The sequence below is a fragment of the Epinephelus lanceolatus genome, chromosome 2 (genome assembly GCF_041903045.1).
Source record: "Epinephelus lanceolatus isolate andai-2023 chromosome 2, ASM4190304v1, whole genome shotgun sequence".
In the NCBI taxonomy this organism is placed as follows: domain Eukaryota; kingdom Metazoa; phylum Chordata; class Actinopteri; order Perciformes; family Serranidae; genus Epinephelus; species Epinephelus lanceolatus.
This window is the reverse complement of record NC_135735.1, coordinates 46494917-46511144: the sequence shown is the minus strand read 5'-3', so window position 1 is coordinate 46511144 and position 16228 is coordinate 46494917. Positions and strand designations below refer to the sequence as shown.

Below are 16228 nucleotides of genomic sequence, written 5' to 3'. Positions count from 1 at the left end.
CACTAACAGGCTTTTGTATTTAATGGGAAAGGTTACAATCTGCATTCACTCCCAGGACAAATGACTCTGCAGTAGTCGCAGGTATTTATCGGCTCCAGCTCCAATTGGCTTTGACTGACAGTGATTGAAGTATCACACCCAGGGGAACGCACTGATTTTTCCCCCTTCCTGGCGTGATGCAATAATGGGCTGCCACAAAACTCTGTTTGTCTCCGTCAAACATTTTTTCCGTAACATTTCCACTTGCCTCCACGCTGTTTTCTACTGTTTATTTACCTGTCTGGTCGGCCATGATGTCAAACATGACCCACGAGAAAAACAAATAAACAAACAAAACGTAAAGGCACACTTGTCTGCTGCTGAGCCATATGCACCCCTATGGTCTACTAGCATTCAGAAAGCAGACCATTGCCTATTACCTAGTCTTGATTTTTATGTAGCTACTAGAAACCTTATGTTAGTTAAAAATACTTAATTGAAATCAGAACAGTTAAAAATATGAAATGAAATACTTCACAAGTGGGCTAAATGTACAATGAAAAGGTAAATGTAACGGTAAGAAAATAGGGTAAAACCAGGAATGAAGTTTATAATGCCAAGCAGAGGCACTGATGTAAGAACTAGCCAGATAAATGGTTTGGCCAATATATTAACTGATATTAACTTATTACTGATATATCTGTATATATATTTGCACACACACACACACACTCACTGGCCACTGTATTAGGAACTGCAGCTGCTCCTTGGCATAGACAATCATTATCCTAAGCAATTAAGGGTATTAGACAGCAGTCATCACATCTCATTTTATTGAGAGAGACATTGCATGGTGGTATGGAAAATACAGCAACATTATTGACTCTACAAAGAAAAGTTTGTCTATTTTGATAATTTAGGATGTTTTATTTTTATTTTTTTCTGTCTCTTTCTTGATTAGAAACTACGGAAGTGTATTGCATTCACTTGACAAATAAAAAAATCTGTTTTATTGAGTAATTTTTTCTGTTTTTTGGAATAATTTTTTATTTTTCTGTTTTTTGTTGTGATTTGTCAGTTGTTTTTTTTTGTCAGAGTATTTTTTTCTGAGTTAAGAGAGCAATAGAACAACAGACGCTTTCATTCCTTTCTTGAGACCTCGATATAATGGAAGCAAACATGACCCGCTTGTTTAGTTTAATCCAGTTTTACTTTGTTTTGGGTTTGAGACACTGGGAGATACTCTTGTCTTTAAGTCATATAGATGGTGTTATCATTAGTTTGTCGACTTTACGCAGGCACCGTAAGATTGAATTCGGGTAGCAGTTCCATTCCTTGATGACACCTCATCAATAAAGTATCCAGCGATTATCTTGGGATCACTGTTTGTAGAGTATGCATGTAGCCATATCACATCCGTGAAAACCCGGCTATTGCACCATTGATGCATATCCCATAAGGTTTGAGTTTATCATATGAGTCTACGTGCCAAAAAGTTTGGGCGTTGATTCTGATACATACGTCGCTGAAGGCGATTCCGGCGCCTCAGCTGCACTCCCCGTGGATCTGATAATTTCATCAGTCTCCTGATCGTCTCTTGAGTCACCACGTAGCCAGCCTGAATGCATTTCAGATGCATCATCTTGTATCCATGGAGCTTGCCATATGTGTCCAACTGATTCTGGAGAAACACTGCAATATCCAGCAGATCTGAATGGGCTTTTCGTCTGAACAACCGCAAAGTGTTAAGGTGCCTGCGTAAAGTCGACAAACTAATGAAAACACCATCTATATGACTTAAAGACAAGAGTATCTCCCAGTGTCTCAAACCCAAAACAAAATGAAACTGGATTAAACTAAACAAGCGGGTCATGTTTGCTTCCATTATGTTGAGCTCTCAAGAAAGGAATGAAAGCGTCTGTTGTTCTATTGCTCTCTTAACTCAGAAAAAAAATACTCAGAAAAACAGAAAAAATGACCCCGAAAAAAAACAAACAAAATATCACGAAAAACAGAAAAAAATTACCACGAAAAACAGAAAAAAATTACCCTGAAAAACAAACAAAAAAAAAATACCACAAAAAACAGAAAAAAATTACCACGAAAAACAGAAAAAATAACCATGAAAGACATAAAAAATACACCAAAAAACAGAAAAAAATTAGTCAATAAAACTGATTTTTTTTTTTAATTTGTCAAGTGAATGCAATATGCTTCCGTAAAAAACAGCTGTTTCCACATTCCTACCCCTGCTTTTTTTTTAACAGAGAATTTTTAATATCTTTCTTGGTGTAGGCCTACAGTACACAGTTACCACAACATCATCCACCTTGCTCAATAACAGCAAAATGTCTCAACCCAAGCATGAATTGGAACCAAATCAAATCGTGTCAATGATCCATATTCCTCAACTTATCCATCTCCGCACAGTGATTCCTTATTTTTAACACAAGTTTCATATTAAAACGATACATCATTATGTTAAAATGTAAAACATTTCACATTTTATGCTTTAACAATACATTTTCAGGTTATAAAGTGAAATGTTTTATGTAATATCAAATTATTTTTAATTACAACAAGATAATTAATTTATTGTTATAACATGAAAGTTTCTTGTTATAATATGAAAATATGAAAAACATATTGTTATGACAATAAATTATTCACATTATTACCTGATACTGATCAGTTTTTTTTTTTTCCTGGCGTGCCAGCAATACACTTATTAGACAGTTAAACCCTTAATTAAACTGGAAAAAAAAATACTGAGAGCTTTTGTGATTGAAATGTATTACCTTATTTGTGTTTTATGTCAGTCTCAAATGCCAGCGCTGAGTCATAATGGATATTTGGAATGTTTATGTGACATGATTTCTGATCTGACTGTTAAGAATGAGGTGAGGGTTGTGTCACATTAAGTCTGACATACCACATTCAAAGAGACACTTTCTGTTCACACTGACATAAACAATGTGTGAGGTGAAAATATCAGTTTAAGGACACTTTCAGCTGCTCTGTTTACGTCAGTCATAGTCTGCAGTATCTTCACACTTCACTCTGCTGTGTCCTGGCACCCGAGGTACAGATGTGAGTCGAATCTGTCTCGTATTTGGCATAGGTCTAAGAGTCTGGAATTGGGCTAAAGTGGGCTGAGCAGCAGCACTTTGGCCAGCTGTTAGCCAGCTGTGGATCAGCTGTGGTAAAGCTTGGGCCAGCGTTGGGGAAAGTATTGGCAACGTAATTGAACCAGTGAACTTGGGCCGGTTATTTCATGACATTCATCATGAATCTGTGATGGGCTTTTTTTTTTTTTAAACTTATGTCTTTTTCCTAGGAAGTCTGGTGTGATACCATATATTTCGGTCAAAATGGCAACATAGTAGTTAAAAGTAAAAATACACATAGTGTGCATACACAGTGACAAATTTAGAAAAATAAGCAAAATAAAGTGTTAAAGTCAAGGTTGTAAAACCATAATTATACACTGTAGTTTCTGTCAGCAGGCTAGAAAGTCATATAGGCTGTTAAGGTTTTACAGTTGGTCTAAAAAGCCAAATGTAAGTATTGGAGATAATTCCTGACTCAAAAGGCTGGTTTTTCCTTGCTCTTTTGTCAAGGTCAGTTCTGCAGCATTTTACTGTTTAAACCATCATTCTCACACACACACATGTCAGAAAACACGAACTGAGCCTGGAATGACTGTAAACAGAGCTCTCCCTCAGTCAACAGCCTGAATAAGCCAGTGACATGAAAATATAAAACTGAGTGACTTCTCCAAGGAGCCAGGCCTGGGATCAGACTCGGCTTCAGTCAGCGAGTCCTGGGTGTAGCAGTGTAGCAGTGTAGCAGTGTAGCTGGGATATCTGGGAGCTGAGGGTGTGTAATGAAGCGTGGAGTGATGCTGTGATAACCTCATTATTCTCCACCGCTTGCTCCAAAATACTCTGCCAACTCCACCCGCTACTGAAGCAGCAGAGAGAGTGAGTCGATGGGTTAATCGTGCATGCAGAGTGGATATCTGTGTGTGTGTGTGTGTGTGTGTGTGTGTGTGTGTGTGAGACCAGCTTTGTGGTAAAATCAAAGCCGCTGTTACACTGGTTATTTAAAATGCTTGTTTACTTGGAAGAATGAGATCAGTGTGTATTGGAATTGGAATTTCAGTTTCAGTGATTTATTGACATTCAATTTTAATATTATAGGTAAAATTTTATTAAAAATATAAATGTAAAAATAATCCAGGTAAAGTTGGTAAAATGTGGACAAACATTCAGCAGCTCTTTGGCTTTTTCTCTGAAGTTTTTCTCTTCTGAAACATTTTCTGATCCCTCGTCATTACCTGAGGAGACAATGCTGATCTGTGTCCTCTGACAGCAGCAGTGAACCTTAAATCTATGTGAAAATCAGTAAAAAATCATCAGACTCCCTGAAGAAAATCTGGATATATGTCAGTGCTGATGAGCCTCTCCCCAAAAAGGAAAGGAGGATCCACCCTAGCTACCCCCTCCCATGCTTTCATGCCAAGCAGGAGAAGAAGTATAGTTGAAGCTTTTAACCCCCCTCGACCCCCCTCAGCACTCCCCCACTTCCAACCAAAGTCAGAATCCCTCCCAGAGTCCCTAAACTCATCTAAAAATCTGTCTTATCTCAGCTCCTCCCTCTCAGTTTTCCACCCAGCAGCAGTGTCCTTGGCTGTTTCTACTGTACTGAGAATTCAAGAATTCAAAACCTAAATTCACCCCCAACATCCAACATGCAGCCTGCTGCTGCTTTCACATCAAACACGCTGAGAGTATAACCACACACTTCTGCAGCATGTCACTGCTTCGGTCTGTTTGTCCAGGTGAGAGAGATGCTCACTGAATTCACACGCTGAGATGTAAAAAATGTTCTTTTCCCATCAGAGCTGCAGTGTATTCAGAGGAGAGAGATGGTACACTGAACAGGCTATATTGAGAACTTCAAGAAATGCTGCTGGTGGGGATCACCCAGTAGATAATTCACCACAGCGTCATCTTTGAGTTCCCACCTAAAAGTCTTGACTCATCATTTAATTTATCTTAAACTCCTAAATTCTTATTTTCTTAAATTAAGCAAAAAGAGTCTGAAGAATTATTAAAGACTTATTAAATTAAGAAACTTGGTTTCAGAATTTTCTTGAAAGTGTCATTTTCTAGATTCTGCAGCAGAAATCTACTTAACTTTCTTCTTTCAAAATACTGAGACCCTCTCCCAATGTACAACTCACAGACTTTTACACACTCATGCTAAAGCCCCTTTCCCACTGCACAGAAAGCCCACTAACACCTGCTAATATCTTGCCTTTGTATGTAATGGGAAAGGTTACAATCAGCATTCATACTCAGGTCAATTGACTGAGTCTTTCTGTTCTCTTAGTTTCTGCTTGTGACTGCTCTCTGTCTGCTGCCATGATAGTGTGGATTGCTCCTCTTGACATATTCAGTTATTTTGAACCTTTTCAGGCAGGTGCACCTGCAGTTTGAGCACAGATGATGTGTCCTCTTTGTCATTTGTGTCATGTTGCTTTGAAAAGTCGCACATCAAAGTGCTGATTGCCAGACCTCCTGTGTAGCAACAGAAAACTGCTAATTGGCTTTCAGTCCAGCATGACACTCGGTTGTGTTTGTGATGGTGATGAAGTTACTTTTATTAAAAGTTTTTTTTTTTTTTTTTTACACCATTAGGTGATGATATACTTTCAGCAGTCTGTCTGTGATGTTTGTGGCAACCATCAGGGCTGAAAACTGAAGTCATGAAGTGCCAAAAACTGCAGTTCCTTTAATGGCCACTTGATGCTGGCTCCAGAAGCCAGTCATTCCCCATAAAGCCCATGTTAAAATGCCCAACTTTACAGCAGAAATAAACATGTTTACAGCCTTGTACAAAAAACTGTTTTGATCTCTATAGCTAATTTCCCCTTTCATGACAACTGTACAGGGGTGAATTTTTATGGAATTCACCCGTTTACATTTTATTAAGGCTTAAAGGGATAGTTCGACATTTTGGCAAATTCGCCTATTGCCGTAATCCCTATAGCCATATGAGTAGGTACATTACCTTTAATTGTCAGTGCGTGCTGTTCTGAGATCGGTGGGGCAGAGCTGCCCGCTGAAATGGAAGTGAACGGTACAGGTCCCTCTCTCCCTCAAAACTAATCAAATACACCATCAAATGACTCCAAAACGCTCTTGTGGACAACTTGTAGCTTACACATTCACCACGCTATGAAATAATAATGTAATATTACGAGACAGCGTTGTTTTGAAGCCAAATGCAGAGCCGGAACTACATTCCAGACATACAGTACTTGCTGGACGAAGTGATTTCAAACAGCGTATGTTTAGTGCAGTTACTCCCGTCATCAAAACAACAAGTTTGTTGAGAAGAAGCCAGAATATACAGAGGAAGAGTTACAGGTTTTGGAAGAAGAGAGAGCAAGAAGAGAGGCTGAGGCTGCCGAGCAACCAGGGGCTGAGGGGAGACCCAGAGCCGGTGGTGTAAATGTGGGGCTTACTGGCCACTTTATTAGGTACACCCATGCAATATAAATATAGAGTACGCCTCAAAATAATCACTGGAACACGGGGAGAACATGCTAACTCCACACTCATAAATCACCACAACTCCTGAGGGAACAACAACATAAAATGTTCCCTAGCAGTCTGTTTATTCCCAACAATGAGAAGTAATGCCAGTCACTTCACTATATGCTCTGGGCAAGCACTTATCCATAACATAACCACAACAACATTTGCATTTTAGCCTTATTTACCATGCTTGGGTTGTAGGCTAATGTCACTCAACATGGAGGTAATGTTACAGCAGAGAGATTGCTGAGCAAAATACACAATGATCACTTACCACGTCTGCCCGTTTTGTGATGCCAACAGATGGTACGACAGTATCTTTCGAGAAAAGCATTTGAACCATTCCTGAGCTTCTGTGCTCCATCCTTTCAGTGTAGTCCTCCGGTAAAAAATGGCAGGGACACACAAACATTTTCCGGACCATTTCCACAGGCGTGTTGGGGTCGATGTCCAGCACAAATAGCCATTGTTTCATCCTGTCCGTATTACTGGTTGGAACTACGTGAAACTTCACTCTGCTCCATGTCTTCGGCTTGTTACTGCAACCTTTTACACTTGTAAACTTTCCTCAAACATTCTGGTGTGTCCAGCTGACGATACCGCAAATGGCTACAAGCAATAACAACGGCACTGTCTCAGCTGCGCACTGTGTCATTCCGCCCAGTGGTTTACTCAAGAAAGTAGTTCTGAGTATTTGCTTCATGTGTCGTAATGTTACTTAATTATACATTATTATTTCATAGCGTGGGGAATGCGCAAGCCATGTGTTGTCCACTAGAGCGTTTTGGAGTCATTTGATGGTGTATTTGATTAGTTTTGAGGGAGAGAGGGACCTGTACCATTCACCTCCATTTCAGCGGGCAGCTCTGCCCCACCGATCTCAGAACAGCACGCACTGACAATTAAAGGTAATGTACCTACTCATATGACTATAGGGATTACGGCAATAGGCGAATTTGCCAAAATGTCGAACTATCCCTTTAAAGTTAGGTATAGTTAAGGGTTGGCTGCCTTGAGTGACAGGCTGTCTGTCAATAGTGTACTTGGCCGCTCAGTCAGATCCACCCCTTGCTACTCCACAGCTTCACCCTGTCGCCCAAATATGGTCACTTCTGGCTCCAAAAAACCAAGATAGCGATGGCCGAAATGTCGAACTTGAGGTTTCAAAACAGGAGTCCACAAACGTCCATTATTTTTACAGCCTGTGGGGTTGTCACATAGGCAGGGCATAACAGGGTTATTTACCTGCTATACAGACTCTGTCTTTGCAGTGTGTGGTTGCTGCCAGCTTCACTGTGCATGTGTTGAGTTTTAACAAGTGATGATAAAGTTGTGTATGGAGGGTTACAACATGTAGGCTTTATTGCGTGGTACTGCATTAATTAGCTGGATAGTTTTAACTACTTGATGCATTGATTTGATCTGTTTATTTTAATGTAGACTGTAAAAACATCCAAAAGGTTGCTCTGCTGCATGGCAGTCTCTGGTATTTATTTTAATCAATTTTAAACAGACTGCACTCATTTTTTTACACAGTTCTTTGTAGTTTTTACCTGTTGGAGCGCCACAGAGCTACAAGCAAAGAAGAAAAGATAGACCCAAGGGGCCCATGTCCCCTGTATTTCAGAGAATATGCTCTGTAGTGAGAGAGAAAACAATTTTATATTACAGCATGAGTATGTGTGAATGTCAGTGGTGGAAATTGGCTTATTTTGACTTCTAGGTTAAGTCATAGTCAGCTTTTGTGTTAGATTATTTAAACAGGGGGATGTATCTCTCACTTTGCTGCTCTTTCTGTTTATTCTGCTGCTCCGCCGTCAGCAACACTTATCCTGTCTGAAGTCTTTGTCCTGCACACACTCTCATCTGAAAAACAGAATAGAAACCTTTTTACATGTATACAGTTGCATGCAAAAGTTTTGGCACCCCTCATCAATATTTGGTTTACTGTGAATAGATAAGCAAGTAAAAGATGACACATTCCTTCATTATTTTAAGCAAGATTACTTTTTAATTTCAATCTTTTATAGTTTCAAAATAATAAAAAGGAAAATTTTGGGCACTCTGCATGGTTGATGCTTAGAAGCGCCCCCTATGGCAAGTATCACGGCTTCTAAACACTTTTCATAACCATCTCGTGAGTCGGAGTATGAGTCTTTTAGTTGTGTTTGGGGGATTTTCAACCATTTTTCTTGCAAAAGGCTTCTAGATCTTGGTCCGTCTTCATGCAATGCTCTTTGAGGTCTATCAAGAGATTTTCAGTGATGTTTAGGTCGGGGGACTGTGAGGGCCATGGCAAAACCTTCAGCTTGCTCCTCTTGAGGTAGTCCATTGTGGATTAGAGGTGTGTTTAGGATCATTGTCCTGTTGTAGAAGCCATCCTGTGATGAGTTTGCTGTATTTTAATTGAATCCATTCTTCCCTCTGCCTGTGAAATGTTCCCTGTGCCACTGACTGCAACACAAGCCCAAAGCCTGATAGATCCACATCCGTGTTTAACAGCTGGACAGATGTTCTTGACATGAAATTCTGAGCACCTTTTTTTTCTCCAAACATACCTTTGCTCATTGCATCCAAAAAGTTCTATTTTACAGTAACTTCATCAGTCCACAGGACTTCTCTCTCCTTGGTCCTTTGCAAACATCTGTCACTGAATTTCTTCTGATGACTATTCCATGAAGGTCATATTTGTACAGGTGTATCTGCACAGTAGAACAGTGCACCACCACTCCAGAGTCCGATAAATCTTCCTTCAGGTCTTTTGCAGTCAAATGGGGGGTTTGATTTGATATGAGCAGCTCTCTCAGAAAGTTTTCTTGGTCTTCCAGACCTCAACTTGACCTCCACAGTTCCTGTTAATTGTAATTTCTTAATTACGTTATGAACTGAGGAGACAGCTACCTGAAAACACTTTGCTCTCTTCTTATAGCCTTCTCCTGCTTTTCCAGAGTGCTAGGCAGCTGTTTAGAGGAGCCCATGGCTGCTGATTGTTGGGACAAGGTTTTAGGAGTAAAAGTATTTATAAAGATTTGAAATTTGCATAGCCTGTCCTTTCGTAATGATGGTTGTGAACAAGTCAGAGCCCTAACAAGCTAATTAAGGTATGAGACCCAGGTAAAAGTTGTCCTGAGAGATCAAATGTCTTAGGGTGCTGAAACTTTATGCCTTTTGGACATCAGGTTATCTTCTACTCATTTAACTATTCACTATTCAGTAAGCAAAATTTTGACTAGGGGTGCCCCAACTTTTGCATGCCACTGTATATGGTAGAGTAATCAGCTCCCTTCGGGATAAATCTATCCAGGGAAGTCAGGTTTCTCTAACCCCTTACCCCAGTTGTGCTAACCAAGTTTCTTATATAGCTACATCATACACAAATCAATTTACTGGAGAAAGCAGATAGGAACCTGTGCAAATATATTGGAGAAAATGTACAAGTAAGCACAGTGATCCTAATCCCATGTTTTTGCTGGCACAATGACACTCTTCTTGGTCTTCCATACTCATATGTATTCTCGCAAACCCATTTAAGTGGACATATGGACTTACTATGAACTCACTGGTGAGAAATGTGTCTGTGTTAAACTCAGAAAATCAGACTTCTCCTTTCAGAAATCCCTTTACTATTGTAAGAAGACAGGAATAATCACTGGAATGCATGTAAATGAATCTGACTCTCCCCTGATTTTGTTTACTGCCACGTAAGACAAAAAGAGCAAGAAAAAGAAAGAAATTACCCACACTCACACTGGGCAGGGTTGTGTTCGGCGTGGATGGCTGCCCCCTCCCTCCCCCAGGTCGTATTGAGCTTTAATGGCTGCTGTTGTTTCACACTACGAGCCAATCTGGCTGTTCTCCTGGAGCCATCAGAGGGCTGTTAGCACACAAACAACAGCAGCACTCCCGCTATCAGCTGCAGTAAAAACAGCCCGGGACCTCCTGCAGTTCAGGATGACTCCAGCCCCCCCCCCCTCCCCACACACACACACACACACACACCCACACCCTCCTTGATGTGGATGCAGATTAGACTGTCGGCATGTGGGGTGGGGGTTTGTCACAGGCTCTGGCTCATATCGGGCTCTGGGGCAGAATTTCATGGGGCTTCTGACAGGCGTCATGTCGCCTCCCTCCGTTCTGTATGGCTGCAGAGAGGAGCTGCCATCTGGACGGAGCGCAGCAAGTGCCAAGGAGGACAAAATAAAGACCAGACTCTCTTTTGGTTGACTCCCCCCCCCCCCCCTTTTTGCTTTACTCCCCCGTTCTTCATCTCCCCAGAACCTCAGTACAAAGTGCTACCTTCCCAGAAGTCAACTATAATGAGACCTGCTTGCAGACTTGGAATCATGTTTTACTAGTTACAGTAACAATCAGTCATGTTTTTATCTCAGCAAGTCTGTATATCACACAATTGATCCAGTCCAGCTCAATGAAGCTTTTTCTTCAGTGTATCACTACATCACTGTAATAAAAGCTCTTCTGTCAGGTTAGCTAAAAATATCCAGCTGCCACTTTATAAACTACACTATATGGCCAAAAGTGTGTGGACACGTGACCTATTCACGCATCTGTGTTAGTTGCGTAATGTTATTCTGTAGACATTAATGTGCTGCTTCAGCTGCCTCCACTCTTCTGGTTTCAGTCTTTCCACCAGATTGTCCATAGGATTTGCTCTCAGCCACAAGACCATAAGTGAGGTTCAACACAATTTTTGCCAGGGCATCTCTAATGCTTAATTTATAATGGAAAGTTGTTACACATTTAACCTTTATCAAACTTTGCAGCTGGATACTGGACTTGGCCATATTGCAATTTTGACACTATTTCAATTAATTGTGCAGCCATAGTCGGGCTCACACTCAGCATTGTATTTCATCCCCAGGGTGTTGGATGGGGTTGAGGGCAAGGTTCTGTGCAGACCAATCAAGTTCTTCCACACCAAACTGGGAGAACTGCCCGTTCTCATTCTAAGTCGTCAAATACTGCCGCTATGTCAGTGATATTAGCGTTAGACACCTGACTCCAAAAGCCACCTTTTCACGATGGTATGATACGCCGCAGGGCAGCCTCAGTTTGTAATGCAGGTGGATAAAACCTTTATGGTGTTGTGATATGTCGCTGGTCAGCTGGACAGCAACTGTTGCTACAGTGTGATTCGCAGACAGATATCGTTGGGTTGAAACGCTGTGGGTAACGACGTGATATAAGGAACTAGAAAGTTGCTATAGGTGGAAGGGATACCTAGCTCATGAAATGTTGACATGAAAGGCTGCTGACAAAGCAGGGATTTGTGATGATTTGGGATGAGAAAGTGTTGGGGAGAACAACTTGGTCTCAATCCAAAGTTGTCAAATACTGATATTTGGTCAACAATTTCCATGTCAGACATTGACGAAAAACAGATATCCTTTCGCAGTTGCAAGATACGCTGTTTAGTGTCAGCGTCAGTTGAAACACCCCTGGACAACAACATATTTTAAGGACCTGGAAAGTCCCTATTGAGTGAGTGAGGGGAGGGGGAAGGTTGGGTCCAACAACACCAGACTTTCACCTAGGAGGTCGGTATTCACTTCCCATATGAATATAGAGTTAAACCATGTGCTTTTAATGCACAATGAAATAAATTTAAGTTTGTTGTGTTTTACCGACGTTGCAAGTTTCTTTTGAAAAAACACTGTATGCATCTTCTGAGCAGAAACTGTACATTTCCTTTGAAACCAGAACACACAATGTTATGTAACAAGTGTAAATTGACCCAGTGTCCTAGAACTTCAACAACAGATGCATCCAGTATACCTAGCACATCATATGTAGATGTGAAAGTTTACTGACCAAGTGGTTATATGCAAAGAGTTGGGGGTTGAAATGTCTTGGAGAAAAACATCTTTTTTTGGAGCTGGTTTTGAGCAAGGCAACCTAGATGCCAAAATACATGTTTGCATTGTATGTTTCTGTAAACCACAGATAAGTAACACTACATTGTTATGTAGCGGTTACGTTGGAACTCTTTTTTTCCTTTACATTTCAAAAATGCTGTGCTTCACGTGTGGTTATGTTTAGGCACAAACGTTTTGGTGGCGCAATCAAGGCTGGAAATATCACTGATGATCAGCAAAAAAAAAAAAAAAAGCTGTTTGGCAGTGGCAGAGAAGATTTGGCAAATTTTTCATGGGTGCAACCCACATACTCAGCTCTGCTGCTCATCCCACAAATGCACATTCTTTACAAACGTGGCACCATTTTAACAGACTTTCCAATGGTATAGGATTTATTGCCAAGAAGATTTCCTTTAGATTATGTCATCATAGTGATCATCATACTGAGCGTTCACTAAATGCATCAAAGAAAGTTTGCTGAGCTAATAAGCACACCTCTCAGAATGCTTTGTATTTGGTATTAAAATCTCCAAAAGCCCCTCTGTCTTCTTGTACATGACAGCAGCTTGTTGTGTTTCCTTAATACATAATATCTTGGATAAATCACAGCGCATTCAGCCCCCATCCACAGACATCACTTGCAAATCAAATCAGCCACAGAAGATCCATCTCATACTGTGAATGAAAAGTGGCTGCTAATGCTGCTGTAAAAGCCCAATAGGTTAGCAGGCATTCTGAAAATAGCACTATATCAAAAACACAAAAGACTGTGTTGGTTGGGGCATGTTGTTTTGCAGTACTGGTGGGAAGATGAAATACGATGCAGGAAATCCAGTTTGAGTCCATAAATATGAAGGTTAGTCAGACAACAAAACACTACAGCCGTTTATGATACTCTGTAAAAACATTTTAGGCTACTTATTGTCTTAAGTCATTGCTGGTTTGACACTGTGACTTGTGGTTTTAGCCACAATTGTGCATAAACAGAGCTGTTCTTGTATTGCAGTAGTTTTTTGCTCCATTATGAAATGTTGCCTCCGGCTGTAGAAACTTAAATTCAACACATCACATCCTCATCTGCGGTGTTTGATTGACAGGTGAAGTACAATGCAGAAACAGTGATGAGTGCTAATGACGGCAACAAAAACAAGACAAACTTTAAGAAAAAGATCTTAAGTAAAGAGCAGCCTTCTCTGCTGTTTGACTGACACTTCAATTGATCCTCTGTTGCTTTTCTTGTTTTATATTCAGTAGTTTTTGTGTTCTCAACAGAAATCTCCATTTTTCTATTTGTTATTTTGAATGGATTTTTATTTGACATCTTATATATACATTCTGTCTGACAAGTAATCTTCCTGTCACACGCTGTATCTGTCATCTTATACCTGTTCGTATATATTTATTTACAGACTGGATTTTCTCTGGAGGTTCCTGTTGGAGTCATCGACTGCGACTGAGCAGCTTCTCTGTCAGTTTTCCCACACTGGGATTTACAACTGCGAATCTGGTGAGGAACAAATGCTGTTTTCTGTTTTTTTACTTCTTCAGATGCCACACTTTGCCTCCTCACTCCCGTCTCTTCCGCTCAGCAAATGTGTGTGGGACTGTGACAAGGTTTTACCATCAGGGAGGAAAATGACTGCATGTGAAGTGTAAAATGAGCCGTATCGAGACAATAACAGGTATCAATTTATGTGTGAGACACATTCAGGAGCTTTGTTGTTGATTCCTTTGCGATGATTTTGACGTGACCCGTTTTCTGATTATTCCATTGTGTTGTTTATGTGACATGAGAGGAAGTAAAAAAAATTGGATTTCAGTGCTGTAGCTTCAGCAGTAAACTCGTTAAAAAACACAAAGGTCATCTGATAATTATGGTGCCATGTTAATTGGCTTTATAAGTAATTTAAGTTTTTTTTCTCAAGGTTTTCTCTGTTTAATCCTGCGCTTCTTTTTTCTGGTTCAGGAGTAACAGAAGCTGCAGTGGAGATTGTTAATGTGCTCTTGAAGCAGTTTTAGCACAGCAGCATGGAGTCTCATTCAGAGAAGGAGTTTCTCAAAATAAATATCAAGACATGCAAATTAGTACAGCAGTAAATGTGGCTGCTTGTAAAGAATGTATACTTAAAGGAGCTATATGTAAGAAATCTAAAGCAAATAGTCGTAAAATCCTCCTAATATGTCACAGAGACGAAGGAATAATGTTCATATAACATACTGATCTCACCGACAACAATAGTACAGCCAGAATATTTGCATCTAAAAAATTTTTTTGCAGTCTGCAAATCATGTTTATCTTTTCAATTTGTGTTTTGGCCTGCTGCGCCACCCACCGCCGTCTACCAGTCACGCAGTCAGTAGAGTCTCAGCATCAGTTACAGTTACGACTGAGCTACAGCAGCACGGCAAGCAGCATTAGCAGTGTCCCGGTACATAGCATTAGCAGTCTCCTCAGCTGTATCCCGGCAGCAGCGTTAGCAGCAGAGAAGCCGGACTTGCTCGAACGGTCTGCTGGAAAACCGAAGATCAAGGATGCGGCAACGCGGCCCTGCCACGGCAGCCGCCCGTGGGCAAACAAATCAGTCTCCAGCGTGCCGCTGTCCAGCAGCCTCGAATCTGTAGGGGAGGGGGGGCGGACACGACTCGCGGCAGTATTTTGAATTTGAGTGCAGTAACCGTTTTGGCCACATTCTTACATACAGCGCCTTTAAAGAATATGATTGGTACTTGTTAAACAAAGGCAGTGCAGTGTTTTGTGAAAAAAAAAAAAATCTTCCTACTGGGGGTGTGCCATATCATATTGGTCATGAATATACCGGGATTATTTTTAATATGATAAAAAAAAGGTACCATAATAGCGCCAATATTCTTGTTGATTTGTGACGTAATGACATGGCAACAACAAGCATGGCTGAAAGCAAAATTGCTACTGGCACCACCGTTTTAACATCATTGTCCTGAGTTCTCAGTTAATGCTGCTAAATGTTTGCTTGATATCTGACAGGATTGTCAACTCATTACACTCCGTTTCCTTCTTCACTCTGACATTGTGTCCACTCTAACTGATTTCATTGGGGGGGAAGGTGTTCAGTTTTCCCTGACCAGTCGCTAGAGACCAACATATCTGCCTCAATCTGATGTCATTTTAAGTCCACTGGGTCTGTACCATTACCAAATTGGCTTACGCCCATGGTGCGCTAGGTATGCGGAGTCTGCACACCATTTGACATTTGTAGCTGGCAGATAGGCCAGATCTGACAGTGGCGTCTTCATCACAACGACCACATGTCCCATACACAATCAAGTCATGGGAGATTGATAAGACAAGCCTTTGCGTTACGTGTTAAGCAGGACTAGCGCACTGAAATGGAGCAGACCCAGATGTGTAGGCATACCAACATACCTGTTTTGCTTGGGTTCTAAGAGTGCAGTGGAGCAAAGTAAAACAAACTACTATGTCAGGCGATACTGAGAAGATGGCAACTTCAAACAGCCTCGATAGCAGCCTCTATCTCTCTTGCCGTTGTTGTTGTTACTCCTCATTGGTTCCAGCGCACAGTTTGACAATGCTTGACAATATCTTGACAAGGGCATTAGTCCTGCCCATGGTGCTGATTGGTTAATCATTAGTCCTCTCATGGTGCTCATTGGTTATTTTTCATTTTAACTGAGAAATGTCTGTTTCACATCACAATGCCTCACCAGTCAACTCAAACTCAGTGGAGTGGGTGGATTCAAAGGTCTGGACCCAGGCATGCTAAATGT

At 40.8% G+C, this 16228-nt stretch overlaps 1 protein-coding gene across 3 annotated transcripts in view; it reads left to right on the top strand.

Moving 5' to 3' along the window:
• large2 (LARGE xylosyl- and glucuronyltransferase 2) overlaps positions 1-16228 on the top strand; it is a 145911-nt gene that overhangs the window by 40296 nt on the left and 89387 nt on the right. For 2 of the 3 annotated variants that reach the window (XM_033621658.2, XM_033621668.2), the window contains one exon: positions 13873-13970. The exons of the other annotated variant lie outside the window; for it this stretch is intronic. The gene's annotated coding sequence lies outside the window, so the exon portion shown is untranslated. The remainder of the gene's footprint in view (positions 1-13872; positions 13971-16228) is intronic. 3 annotated transcript variants of the gene reach the window in all.